General features: G+C 54.5%; 1 protein-coding gene across 1 annotated transcript in view; it reads right to left on the bottom strand.

The window, feature by feature from the left end:
* Positions 1 to 13,184, bottom strand: part of LOC147608706 (calmodulin-binding transcription activator 6-like) — an 85,246-nt gene that overhangs the window by 58,585 nt on the left and 13,477 nt on the right. The window lies entirely within an intron of this gene.

Raw genomic sequence — 13,184 nt, 5'->3', positions numbered from 1 at the left:
AGCCTCTGCTTCAAGGCATCTTTCTCCTTACAAGATTTCCCGGCAATCAACATATCATCAACATACAAGATGAGGATCAATAGACTGCCATCCAAAGCTTTCTTGGTGTACAAGCAGTGATCTATGTCACTTCTCCTGAAATCTTGGGATTTCATGAATGTATCAAATTTATGATACCATTCCCTTGGTGCTTGTTTGAGCCCATAAAGACTCTTTTTCAGCTTGCATACAAGCTTCTCCTTTCCACTTACTGCCTGTTTGAGCCCATAAAGACTCTTTTTCAGCTTGCATACAAGCTTCTCCTTTCCACTTACTGCATAACCCTCTGGCTGTTGCATATATATCTCCTCATGGAGATCACCGTGAAGAAAAGCAGTCTTCACATCCATCTGAATCAAGTCCAGATCATCATGTGCAACCAAAGCCAACACAGCTCTAAGTGTGGTCATTTTGACCACTGGAGAGAAGATCTCCTCAAAGTCCACACCATATTCCTGCTTGAAGCCCTTAGCCACTAACCTGGCTTTGTATCTTGGCTTTGCATCTGGTGCAACTTTGAGCCTGTAAACCCATTTGCATGGCAAAACCTTCTTGCCTGTAGGCAAATGCACCAACTTCCATGTTCCATTTTTGTGCAAAGAATCCATCTCTGACTTCATAGCACGCTCCCAAAGAGCCTTGTCTACCCTCTGTAAAGCCTCCTTGTAACATGAGGGCTCCCCACAGTCAGTGAGCATCAAGTAGTCAACCCCTGGAACAAACCTGTCAGGGGCTTTGGAGGGTCTTGTGGACCTCCGTACCCAATGACCATCATTTGCAGGTTGCTGTCCAGCCTGCATATCACCTATTGGTGGCTCCTGTTCCATGCCATAAGGCTGAAAAATCATGCCCGGTATCTCCTCTAACTGTGGTTAATCCATAGGGATATCTTCTGCCATCTCTGGCTGTCCATTTGGACCATTTTCAGCAACATTTAAGGGCTGGTTTTGCTGCTGTAATGGCTGATTTATAGCCCTTGGTTGTTGTCCATGATGTCCATCATCATCAAAGATGACTCTGCCAGGCTCCTGTTGCCTTGCAGGCTCCTTATACATGCATGTTTCATCAAAAATGACATCATTGCTGCGTATTATCTTTCTATTCACGGGATCCCAAAGTCTATACCCCATTTCACCTCTGTCACCATATCCTAGGAATATGCATTTGTGAGACTTAGGATCAAGTTTGGTGCACATTTCCGTGCGTATGTGCACGTACGCAACGCAACCAAACACTCTCAAGTGCTTGTATGACGGAGGCTTCCCTGTCCATACTTCCTCTGGCACTTTCCCACCAAGCCTTGTGTTAGGTGACCTGTTTATAAGATGAACGGCTGTCATAACAGCTTCAGCCCAAAAACCATGAGGTAACACAGCATGTGACAACATAGAACGGACCTTCTCCTGAATGGTCCTGTTCATCCTCTCTGCTGTCCCGTTTTGTGGAGGATCATAAGGAGTAGAGAGCTCCCTCTTGATGCCTTTAGCATCACAAAAGTCCTGAAACTGTTTGGACATATACTCTCCACCATTGTCGGAACGCAAAGCTTTCAATGTTTTGCCAGTTTGGTTCTCAACAAGAGCAACAAACTTCTCAAACACTGAGAATGTATCTCTCTTCAAACGAAGAGGATAAACCCACACCTTGCGTGTGGCATCATCTATAAAAGACACAAAATATTTTGCCCCTCCCAAAGAAAGCTGAGGCATCTCACATACATCTGTATGCACAAGCTCTAACTGAGCATCTTTCTGTCCAAGAGCTTTCTTGTGGGGGCACTGCAGTTGCCTGCCATATATACAATGCTCACAAAACTGAAAACTAGAAAACTTTAGAGAAGGCAAGTAACCCAAACGAGACAATTGCTCCATTCCTTTGACACTCATGTGTCCCAACCGGCTATGCCACATAGAGATTTCCGGCAGCTCGGTTGCATTTACATTAGCATGGTGACAAACACCTGCATGCATGAAGTAAAGAGTGTCCACCTTAGAGCCTCTGGCAACAACCAGTGAGCCCTTACTAATCTTCCACTTTCCATGACCAAATGTGGTAACATAATCAGCATCATCAAGCTGTCCAGTAGAAAGCAGGTTCTTCTTGATCTCAGGCACATGCCTGACATCATGGAGCATAAGCTGTGAGCCATCTGAAAACACAAGCCTCACATCACCTCTGTCAAGAATCTTGCATGCATGGTTATCACCCAAATAAACCACTCCTTCATTGCCAGCAGTATACCTGACAAACAAGTCTCTGCAACCTGTGACATGAAAGGAGGCACCTGAATCAATAATCCATGAGTGCATACCATGACCATCTCCTGTAAGAAGTGAATGGGCATCAAGTGAAGACGTGAATAGGACCTCATCCTCACTGTCACCTGCATGTGACACATTGATTTCTTCAATCTTGACTCCACTTTTGCCCTTTGGCTTTACATCTTTGGCTTCATCTTTGTCTTTGTCTTTGCCTTTTCCCTTTTCTTTTTGATCATTTTTCCATTTGTAGCATTGCTTTTTGATGTGTCCCTTCTTGCCACAATAATGGCATTCCAAGTCCTTTTTGGAGCGGGACTTGCTCCTTCCCCGTTCTTGGCTTTTACCCCTTTGTTGGGATCTCCCACGTGCATTCATTGCATTGGACTTTCCAACAGAGTTGTTTTTCCTGTTCATCTCCTCTTGAAGGAGAGCACCCTCAACATCTGCATATGACAGCATAGCATTCGAATTGCTAGTGGCTGTCCTGAATATGTCCCAACTCTCTGGCAAAGTGCATAAGAGAAAAGTGGCTTTGAACTCATCGTCCATTGCCAACTTTTGATTTATAACTTGGCTGACAATACCATTAAACTCATTTAGATGGGCTGTCATAGACGCCCCTTCCTTCATCTGAAGACCTATGAGTTTCTTCAACCAATACACTTTGCTTGAGGCACTTTGCTGGGCATACAAGTCCTGCAATCTCTGCCACATTCCCCAAGCTGTCTTCTCTTCATCACGAATGCTGAAAAGTAAAGAGTCTGACATAGATAACATGATAGTAGATCTTGCCAGCTCATCCATATCTTCCCACTCTTCAGCAGTAAGAGAAGCGGGCATCACACCCCTTTCTTTGATAGGCTTGTGCTGCTTCTTCTGGAGCAACACATTATAGCACTGGGTTTGCCAAATATCATAGTTATGTGAGCCTTCAAGCTTCTTGATGTGAAGCAATGAAGAGCTCTCACCTGTGGTTGCCATAGCAATATGCAACCTGTCAATGCCTGACTCCCTGCAAAATGTGCAAACACTGCACCAAAAGCACACAAAGTGCTCACAGTTGTTCTCCCAAGCTTTATCTCCCACTGCGGAAGCACAAATGCAACTCTACTCCCACTTTTTTTTTTTTTTTTTCCGGGAAAAAGATCCTTCTATTAGTTAATGAGAAAACGCCATAAGGCTACAAAGCTCACCTCGCAAGGAGGGATAAAACACAATGAACTCCTGAGCTCCACCCCCGTGGCTGGCCGCTCTCTGGGGGGGGCTACCTAGTAGTACATATGGAAGGTGAGAAAAGCCAGACTGGAGGCCTGTAGTGCCAAGTGACATCCTCGCCCCTCGCGGTGAGGAAAGGGCCAGGGTGCCAAGTGCGGAGGAAAGCCTTGCGGCGCCCTCTCATGCGATCCGAGTCGCCCTGGAGTTTCCCCCAGTGTCCTCTCAAGGTGTGAATGATGTCCACCCAGAGGGCCTGTATGACCTCCGCCGGTGGAGTCGCCTGGCGGTCAATGGCCTCCCTGCATCGGGCTCTCCATATGTGCCAAGCCGTCATGCTACTGATCATCTCCCATCTGTGCCCTACCCCCTCCTGAGGGGCTGCCGATGAGAAGTCTGGCGTCGGAACCACCGCCATCGCCCTGTCAGAGACCTGGATGGTCGCGCTGCCAGGGACGTCCTCATATCCAAGGGCCGGGCCGCTGTCCGTGGCCCAAGCCACCGCACCCCACGTCACCAGCATCTCACCTGGTGAGCCTGCAAAAACCATCCTGAGAGCACGCTGCCAGACCTGCTGAGCCTGAGGGCAATCCCATAAGCAGTGCCGCTGCGACTCCTGTGCATGGCCGCACCGAGGGCAGGATGCTGGGTGTCTGCCAAAAGCTAGCCATGCCCCCACAGCCAGTCCTCTATGCGCTGTGAGCCAGAGAAAAAGCGTCACCTTCCGGGGCCGGAAGCTGGCCCAAAGGCGCTGCCAGAAGTCCCTAAGAAAGGCAGGGGAGAGCCCCTGACGCCGCCAATGCTCGGCCGCCGCCGGGGTGCTCGCTATCCTGTGCCTCTGAATCCGCCGCCCCAGCCTCGCTGTGTACTGAAAAAAGGGGATGCCTGGGCTGGTAGGGGCCAAGTAGGGATCTCGCCAAAACCACTCACCTGGATCCCACTGAAGGCGAATAAGAGGCCTGCTGTCCCAAGCCCATAATCTCCAAGAACAGTCCTCCCCTATCGAGGCCGGTGAGGGGTCTACATGCCACTGTCTCTGATGAAAGCCGACCACCCGCACCCTCTGAAGAATGCAACCCTGGAGTCCATCCAAATCTAGTCGTGTCCTCTGAAGCTGGCCACCCTCTCCCACCTCGAAAGTGAGTGGGGCGACTCTCTCCGCTGTGCCGCAGACCGCTAGAAGGATCTCATGCCGAGTAAAGACACCCATCCACTGTGGAGGTGGAGGGTCCTGTACTGGGGTCCGCCACTCCCGGGGGATGGCCGCCTCAATGTCCTGTCTCATCAACTCTCTGCCCCTCATCCCACTGAGTCTCCTCTCCTGAGCCTCTAGAGGCAGCTGCTGAAAACATATCCAGTCGTCGAGGGACTGGGCTGGGCCGGAGCTCAAAGGGCCCCACGACACGTGAGACCGCGATCCAACCATATGGCCACTGGGAAGTCGAATCAAGGGGTTCCAGATCAATGGCTGCCTCAGGCGCTCCTCATCGGTGCCCGGAGGAGTCTGGAAGAGTGACGGCCTCAGATGCGACCAGGCCCTCAGAAGGCTAGCTGCAAAACGCTCCTCGAAGCCAAGGCCCACTCCTCTGGATCGCTGCTCTGTAAAGATCCACCTAATGCTGGGGGTCCAGGGGCCGCTAAGAGAAGGGGTGCGGCTGAGCATCCTGGAAACAAGAAACTCCTTCCACGGCTCAGCACCTGGCAGGAGGCCACGAACTACCAACTTGCCAAGCAATGCTCGGCTTTGGCAAATAGGATCAACAATGCCCAGGCCGCCTCTCTCCCTCGGCTGAGTGATCACCGCCCATGCCACCTTGGCCCTGGCGGGCCGCCCGTCGCCACCGGACCAAAGAAAGTTCCTGATGAGCCGCTGCACCTGGCCAATGCATGCCCGAGAGAAGGCCCAGCAGGAAGTGATGTACCACATAGTAGCAAGCAGAACCTGGTTGGCCACAACTACTCGGCCAGCCAGAGATAAACGGGCGGTACTCCAATACAGAAGCTTCTTCCGAATGCTCAGAAGAAGGGGGGCTATCTGCTGCTCCGGAGATATGTCAATGCCCACATAACATCCCAAATAACGCACTGTAGTGCCAGGGGGCAACCACTGAAAACCGTCAACTGGCCTCCAAGTCGGGGGGGGCATAGAGCTGACCCACAGCCCACACGACTTGTGCCAGTTGATCAAAGCGCCCGAAGCTCTGCAAAACCTGTCCATGGCTAGGGCGAAGCGGCGGAGGTTCTCCTCACCTCCCTGAAGATAGACAGCAGTGTCATCCGCAAACTCCGAGTCTAGGAGCTCCTCCGAGGTACGGATGGGAAGCTGGAGGCCCCGCAAACCTGTATCCTGTGCCGTCAAAAAAGTGCTCATGGCCTCCGCCACAAAAAGAAAAAGAAAGGGCGCTAAGGGACACCCCTGCCGCACCGAGCGCGAGAGCTGGAACCTCTCTCCGCGCACGCCCTGTATCAGCACCTGGCTATGAGCCGATGAGTAGAGTGCAGAGACCCCACGGATCCACTGAGGGGGGAAGCCCATCCTCTCCATAGTGCCTTCCAAGAAGGCCCAGTCCACCCGATCATATGCCTTCTCGAAGTCGAGAAGGAGCACTGCCAGATCCTCCTGTCGAAATCTAGCCAGAGCCGTAGCCTCCCAGAAGGAGAAAATGTTATCCAGAATGCTCCTATCCTGGATGAAGCCAGTCTGCGTGGAGTGGATGATGTCCGGAAGGTGAGGCTGAAGCCGCCTGCTGATCGCCTTAGCTAGGACCTTGTAGGCCGTGCCTAGCAAGGTGATCGGTCTCCACTGTCTAATCTCCAGTCTGTCTCCTCCCTCTTTGGGGATCAAGTGGATCAAACCCTCAGCCATGCTGTCCGGCATGACTCCTGACTCCATAATCTCCTGGAATGCCAATCTGAAGCCCCTGTGTAAGAGGCCCCAGTACCTCTGGAAGAAAGCCACCGAAAGACCGTCCTCTCCTGGGCATTTGCCCCGAGGTAATGCCTGAAGAGCCTCCTCCAGTTCCGTATCCGAGAAGGGGGAGAGAAGGGAGTGCTGTAAATGGGCCGGCACAACCGGTCTCGTGAAGCTCCAGACTGCCTCCCGAGCCTCTCTCACCCTGTCATCTGCTGGCTCAGCAGAGAGAAGGTCCCTGTAAAAATCTGTGGCTATAGCCCGAACCCTGGGGGGATCCACCACAACCTGGCCATCAGCCTGCCGGAGACGCCTGAGACCCTCTCGTCTGAAGCGAGGCCCTGTCGCCTCAAAGAAATCTCGAGTCACTCTGTCCCCAGCCTGTGTCCAAAAGGAAGCCCGAGCATGGAATCGGAACTCCACCCTCCTCTCCTCGATGGATCTGATCTCCGTGCGAGCTGACTCCATCTGCTCTGAGATCCAAGGGCTCGTAGGATCCCTCTCCTGGAGTCGCTGGAGGGACGCTAGACTCCTCCGTAGGCTCCTCTCCTGCTCTCTGAAAGCCTCCAGCCGGTCCAAGGCAGCCTGTCTGAGCATCTGGCTAATCTCCTGCAAGCCACTAGCAAGATCGCTCGCTGCCGATCCTCTCCTGAACTGCAGCTCCTGCCAGACCTGCTCAACTCTGATCGCAATCTCGGGCTCCTCTATGAGACAATCTGGAATCCGGACGCTCTGGCCCTGCTCTCCTCTCGTGGGGTCCTCGATCTGGAGAAGCACTGGATAGTGGTCTGAAAACGAGGAGCCTGCAAGTATGCCCACTGTGCCACCTCTATCACAGGCCCACTCATCAATGTAAAACCTCTCGATGCGGGATAGGTTAACCCCTGTGGCCCGTCTATCCGAGCGCGAGAAAGATAGGCTCCCCTACAACCTGCCAAACTCCGGGAGAGTCCACGGATCCTGGCCTCTCACCTGAAGCACCAGTTCCTCCCAGGCAGCTAGCTCCGGCCCATGAATGGTCTCCTGGCTGCCCCCCATCCTGTCCTCTGCATCCTCCAGCATGTTGCAATCCCCTCCGAGGCACCAGTGGTCTGCCAAGGGGAGGGACTGCCTAATGGTGCTCCAGAACTCGGCTCTCCCGGTCGCCCCATTAGGGGCGTAGAAGTTGAGGAAGCCAATGCGGTCTTCCCCAACCCGAAGGATGATCCACTGCGCACGACCCTGGACCAGAATGCCAGAGTCCACAACTTCAGATAGAAGCTGCTCGCTGACTGAGATGCATACTCCACCCTGGTTCCCCTGGGAGCCATATGCCGGTGACCAAAAAGTGTGACTCCTGCCTGGCAAGATCTTCCCGCAGGTGCGGGTACGCCCGGCAGAAAGGTGGTGCTCCTGGATGAAAAGGATATCGATGGGTCCTCCAACGAGAGCCCTCTGGATCTCCTGGCGAAGTCTGCCCCGGCCAATGTAGCAGCGATGTCCACCGAGACCCTGGATGTTCCATGAGAGGATCCTCATGGATGAGCTATGGCAAGTGAAGCAGCCTCCACTGGCTCACCCCTCTCAGCCGGCCCGGATGATCTGCCCTCCACTCTGTGAGTCTTGGGCGCCGGCTTGGAGGGAGAATAATCACTGTCTGTCCGGGTGCGGAGTCTCTCCAAAAAGAGGGTGACCTGTCTCTGTGTCCAGCCCCACTCCGCCTTCGCCCTGTCCAGGGCATAGGCGTGAGACCAATCCTCTGCATATATGTATCTAAAGGTAGGCTGCACCCTCGGGGCGGCATGGAGGAGAATCAGAAGCACCGCCTCAACTGAGGTGTGGACCGGATCCGCCCGCCAGTCTCCTATACCAAACAGGCTCATGCGGGCTGAGTGTAATCGGGTCTGCAATAGGTCCGTGAGCCCCAAGTCACTGAAGTGGTGAGAAAACTCCAGTATCTGATCACGCAAAACTTCCTCTACAGAGTTGCAATCCCATGCTGTGTCTGGGGCAACACTGAGAGGAAAGGAGAAAGCCACCATGCTGCTCACCACAGAGGGAGAACGAGAGGGATGGCACACCACGCAAACTCGCAAGGGCGCGACCAGTGTCTCGAACGGGCCAGCATCCAGCTGGAGGCACCTGAAAAAACCGTAATCCACTGGTAGCCCCATCACTCGCGGGGGCCCCCCAGGGGAGGCTGGAGAGAACTCTGTGGCGGGCGAGGCGAGGATCGCCATCTCCACCGGCCCGGAGTGGCGGTGGAACAGCCGCTGGACTGAGCTCTGGCCTACCCAGCTGCGCTGCCCCGGGGCAGTGGGTGGTCTGGCGAAGTATCCTGGAGAGGCCGAGGGAGGGATGGGGGCTCGTGGCGAGGAGGGGGGAGAGCGAGGAGAGGATGGAGAGGCATCTGCCAGAGGATAGGTGTCAGGGGGGGCCGCCGGGGGAGGCGGGAGAGGGGGGGCTGGGGGGGGAGAAGGAAGGGATGGGGGCTCGTGGCGAGGAGGGGGGAGAGCGAGGAGAGGATGGAGAGGCATCTGCCAGAGGATAGGTGTCAGGGGGGGCCGCCGGGGGAGGCGGGAGAGGGGGGGCTGGGGGGGGAGAAGGAAGGGTGAAAGGAGTGCTCTCCGGGTGAGGGGAAGGGGAGCCGGGGGTCGAAGAGTGCGGCCCAGGATCCTCAGGAATCTGCTCCAAGGAGGGTGGGGGGCCCCCCGCAGGGGGAGGCGGGAGCGGGGTCTCCACGTGGGAGGCTCCACCAGCGGCCTCAACGGGCACTGAGTCTGAATCCTCGTCCATCGGGGTGGGACCTGCTGGCCGCCTATCCCTGACAGGAGCATAAGTGCGGATAGGTGCCTGTACGCCAGCCGGAGTCGCCTGTCCGCCAGCCTGTGCTGCCTGCTGGCGTCTGCGACGACGGTCCCTGCGGGCCGGGCGTTTCCGCCGGCGAACCTCCTGCCATCCGCCAGCCTCCTGGGACTGCGCGGCATCCTCCGCCGGGGCCTGCTCGTCAGATGATGGCGCCTGCTGTGACGAGCCAGGGATGTCCGGTCTCTGAAGTGGATGGCCACCCCTCGGGTCTCCTGCAGGGGGTCCGGAGGCGGCATAACGTGAAGGATGAGCCCCCTTGCGGGGACAGGCGCGTGCGAGATGGCCCATCTCCCGACATATGTAACACTGGCCGGGGAGGCCCGAATACTCCACGCGCTGTATCATATGTCCTCCAGAAAGACAAGGGAGAAGGATCGTCTTCGGGAGGGACTCCGGTGACGGAACCACAACCCGAATGGCCGGGAGTCCTGCTGCCCGAGCAATCACTGAAGCCGCTGTCTGAGGCGTCTCCACCACCTGCCCGAACGCCTTGCCAATGGATGACAAGAGGGGCAAGTACTCCCTACGGAGTCCAGGAAAACAGATAGTGACGGGGAAACCTGTCGCGCCTGCTAGCGGGTCAGAAGCGGGGTTGAAACCATGAGTCCATCGCGCCAGGAACGCCCGGGAAGAGCGGAGGGCAAGGGGGCTCCGAGCCAGCACCATCTGAGCTGCCTGTGGGGACTCGAAATCCACCTGATAGTAGCCACGTCCCAAAAAATCCACGCTGACGATCTTGGCGGGCACGCCAACAAGGCTGCCTTGCAGAAGGTCGCGAAGCTCTCTCCGCATCGGACGGCTACCCACTATCTTGCAGACCAAGGAGGAGGCCTCAAGAGCGGAAACTGTGGAAACAAACAACTGAAGATCTTCAGCTGTGAACTCCAGACGGAGACCGGAATCGGCAGGGTTAGTCGGAGCGGCTTCCATGGAGTCCTCCAGAGGGAAAAAGCCAGAAACCGGGGTCACCAACGGGAGGGACACAGCCCTGCGAGGAAAAAAAGGAGCGGAAGGCTACAGGATAGCGGGGGCGGGGCGCGGGGGGGGGGGGGGGGAGCTGAGGCGGGGAGGAGTTAACGGAGGGCGGAGGGCCGGGACGGAAGGGAGGAGTAAGAGGGCGGAGGGGGGAGAGGTGGCGGGGGAGAGAGGAGAGGGGGAGGCGAAGGATGTTAGAGAGGCGGAGGAAAAAGGATGGGGGAAGGAAGTAAACGGCGGGGGGAGAGGCGGGGAATGCAGCGAGGAGGGAGGCGAAGGAAGAGAAGGCGGGGGGGGAAGAAGGCGGAGAAGAGGAGGGAGGCGGGGGAGTGGAGGCGGGGGGGTGAAGGCGGGTGAGAAACGCGAGGCAGAAGGCGGTGGGGAGGAGGCGTAGAGGGGCGCGATGAAGAAGGCGGGGGAGAGGGCGGAGGAGACCGCGGAGGGCTGGCGGGGGGGGGGGAAAGTGAGGCGCGATGGCGAGAAGCAGCGGGGGGGGGGGGGGAGAGCGGAGCTCGCAGGCGAGTCAAATCAGTCCCCGAGATCCAACTCTACTCCCACTTTATGTGATGAAATCACCAAAATCTGGTTGCTGCAGATTTAGGACAGCACCTTAAATGTGCTCTATTGCCCTTCCAAAGTACTGTACAACAGTACCAATTGCTCACAAATGATGTACCAAACCTGTACCGGCAAGTACAACAGCTGAAATTGAACCTTTTCCTCACTCAAATCAGTGTACAGCCATGCCAAAACTTGCACAAAGCTGTGCCAAATCTGTACCAGCAGGTACACTAGCAATAAATGCTCTCCTGGCTGTCCAAATGAGTGAAAATCAGACTTTTACAGTCCCGAACACTGCATACAACAGTCCCGAACAGAAATTGGGCAAAAGCCCCTTGACTGCAAGCTGATTTCTGAGAATTCAAGGCATAAATGTCTTGCCTGCTGCTTTGCCAAGCTCAACAAGCATAAAATCTTGAAAAGCCCCTTGATTTAAGATCGATTGCTGATCATACATGGTACATTGACGCACATGAAGGCATCCAGAGTCTTTGCGATGCTTCCCCCTGGCCACATATACATCAAATACATGAAACCCCCTTGATTTACAGGCACATTGAGTGCTTGTCAGGCATCAACACATTGCCCAAAGCATCAACTGCGAGTGCAAATCCCAAAAAAAAAGCCCCTTGATTTGCACTGCAATTTGCTGCAATTTTGCCCAAATGTGCGATTTCTCACATCATACAGCATGTATGACTGCTTAATTGCACAATTACATCAAAAGCCCCAAATTTTGACATCCAATTTCCTGCAAATTAATCCTGATTGTGACCAATGTCACCCAATTTTCCCAATTTTGCTCAAACAATTGAGCAATTCGGCACCTGTACCTGCTCAATTGATAATTGTACCTGCTCAATTGCAAATCCCAAAAAAAAATTGAAGCAGAATACCTTGTAATTTCTGATTTTTTTTGTTGCAGGAAAGGGGGGTTTGCTGAATTTGGTGCTGCTGCAGAAATCGTGGAGACAAAATGACAGGCGATTTCTGATTGCAGTGGGGTCGTGATGATGCTGCTGTAGCTGCAGTTCGTGTACGGATGGCTGGCCACCCTGCAGCCGTCTAGCTCTTACTCCCTGATGGAGTACTCTTTTGCGAGCGAGTAGCAGGGCTGCGGTCTAGCTGAGCAGCAGCGAGTCCATGGGGGCTTACAAGTACCTGGAGGAGCTATGGCGGAAGAAGCAGTCAGATGTGATGCGCTTCCTGCTGCGCGTGCGCTGCTGGGAGTACAGGCAGCTACCTGGTATTGTTCGCATCACTCGCCCCACCCGCCCTGACAAAGCTCGCCGCCTCCACGCTCAGTTGCCTACGTCCAACGATAGCGGCCAGCGCTTCTACACGCTTTCAGGTGCGCCACCCAGTCGAATAGTTGAATGGCGCTGCTTTTACGTGTCCGCCTGCTATGCGCTGGAACTCCACGCTCGTGTATTCGCCTGGTGGCCAGCGGTCGACCAACGCTTCCAGTCGCTCTGATGTTGGTGCGCTGAAGTGCGCCTGCTGGGCAGCGTGGCTGCTGCCTACTGGGCAGCGTAGGCTACCTGCTGCACTGCTTGCGCTTGTATCTGGTCGCTTCTGGCCTCTTCACACACAGGCTGCGCCCAACACACGAGAACCAGCACTCACAGGCAACCAACCCCTGCTATGATGTAACACGCAGATCCATACAGCACACGCAGGTTCTCTGCAGAGACGAAACCCTAGAAAAATAACTAGCTCTGATACCAGTTGAATGGGAGAAGAGATTAGGGTTAGAGTTCATGTGGGAGACATACACAGAGAAACAAGGGAGAGAGAGAGAGAGAGAGTTGTGGGGATAAGTCAACTCATAGGAATGAGTGTGTGACTCCCCTATCACACATGTATATTGCACTAGTACACATAGTGCACTTAGTACATTAAAAGTACTAAGTGTACTATGTACTATAACTTATGGGCTTGTACACACTATAAGGGTGGGCATTATGCCTTTACCCCAACATTGACTGGCCCTTGATTGGCTTGAGCACTTGGTGAAAACTGAGATGAATGATGGGATTTAGGCCTACCCTATTTATACTCCTCCTCAGGAGCAGTCGGCCAGCTGAAAAACAGCTTATTGTCCCACGACTGGTGAAATTCAGCAATAAATGCTGAATTAAATCCCAAAAAATACTGCCTTTTTTCCCTAACAGGCTGAAAGTGATGCGCCTGCTTCTGATTGGCTGGACACCACTTTTGTCCACAATCCCAAGGCTGGGCAGCCTGTATGGGCTGCCCCATACATGCCCTACAGCCATATAAAGGCTGTAATCTCCTGGAGATTGCCTTATCTGTGCCCTAGGGCTGTCCTACAGCCCCTCCATGACTGGTGGGTTCAGCCTGGGCCTTCCTGGCCC

This window comes from Cibotium barometz, chromosome 52, assembly GCF_041138505.1.
Source record: "Cibotium barometz isolate CiBa-2024 chromosome 52, ASM4113850v1, whole genome shotgun sequence".
Taxonomy (NCBI): Eukaryota; Viridiplantae; Streptophyta; class Polypodiopsida; order Cyatheales; family Cibotiaceae; genus Cibotium; species Cibotium barometz.
The sequence above is the reverse complement of the archived record's forward strand: the minus strand, read 5'-3'. Positions and strand labels throughout refer to the sequence as shown.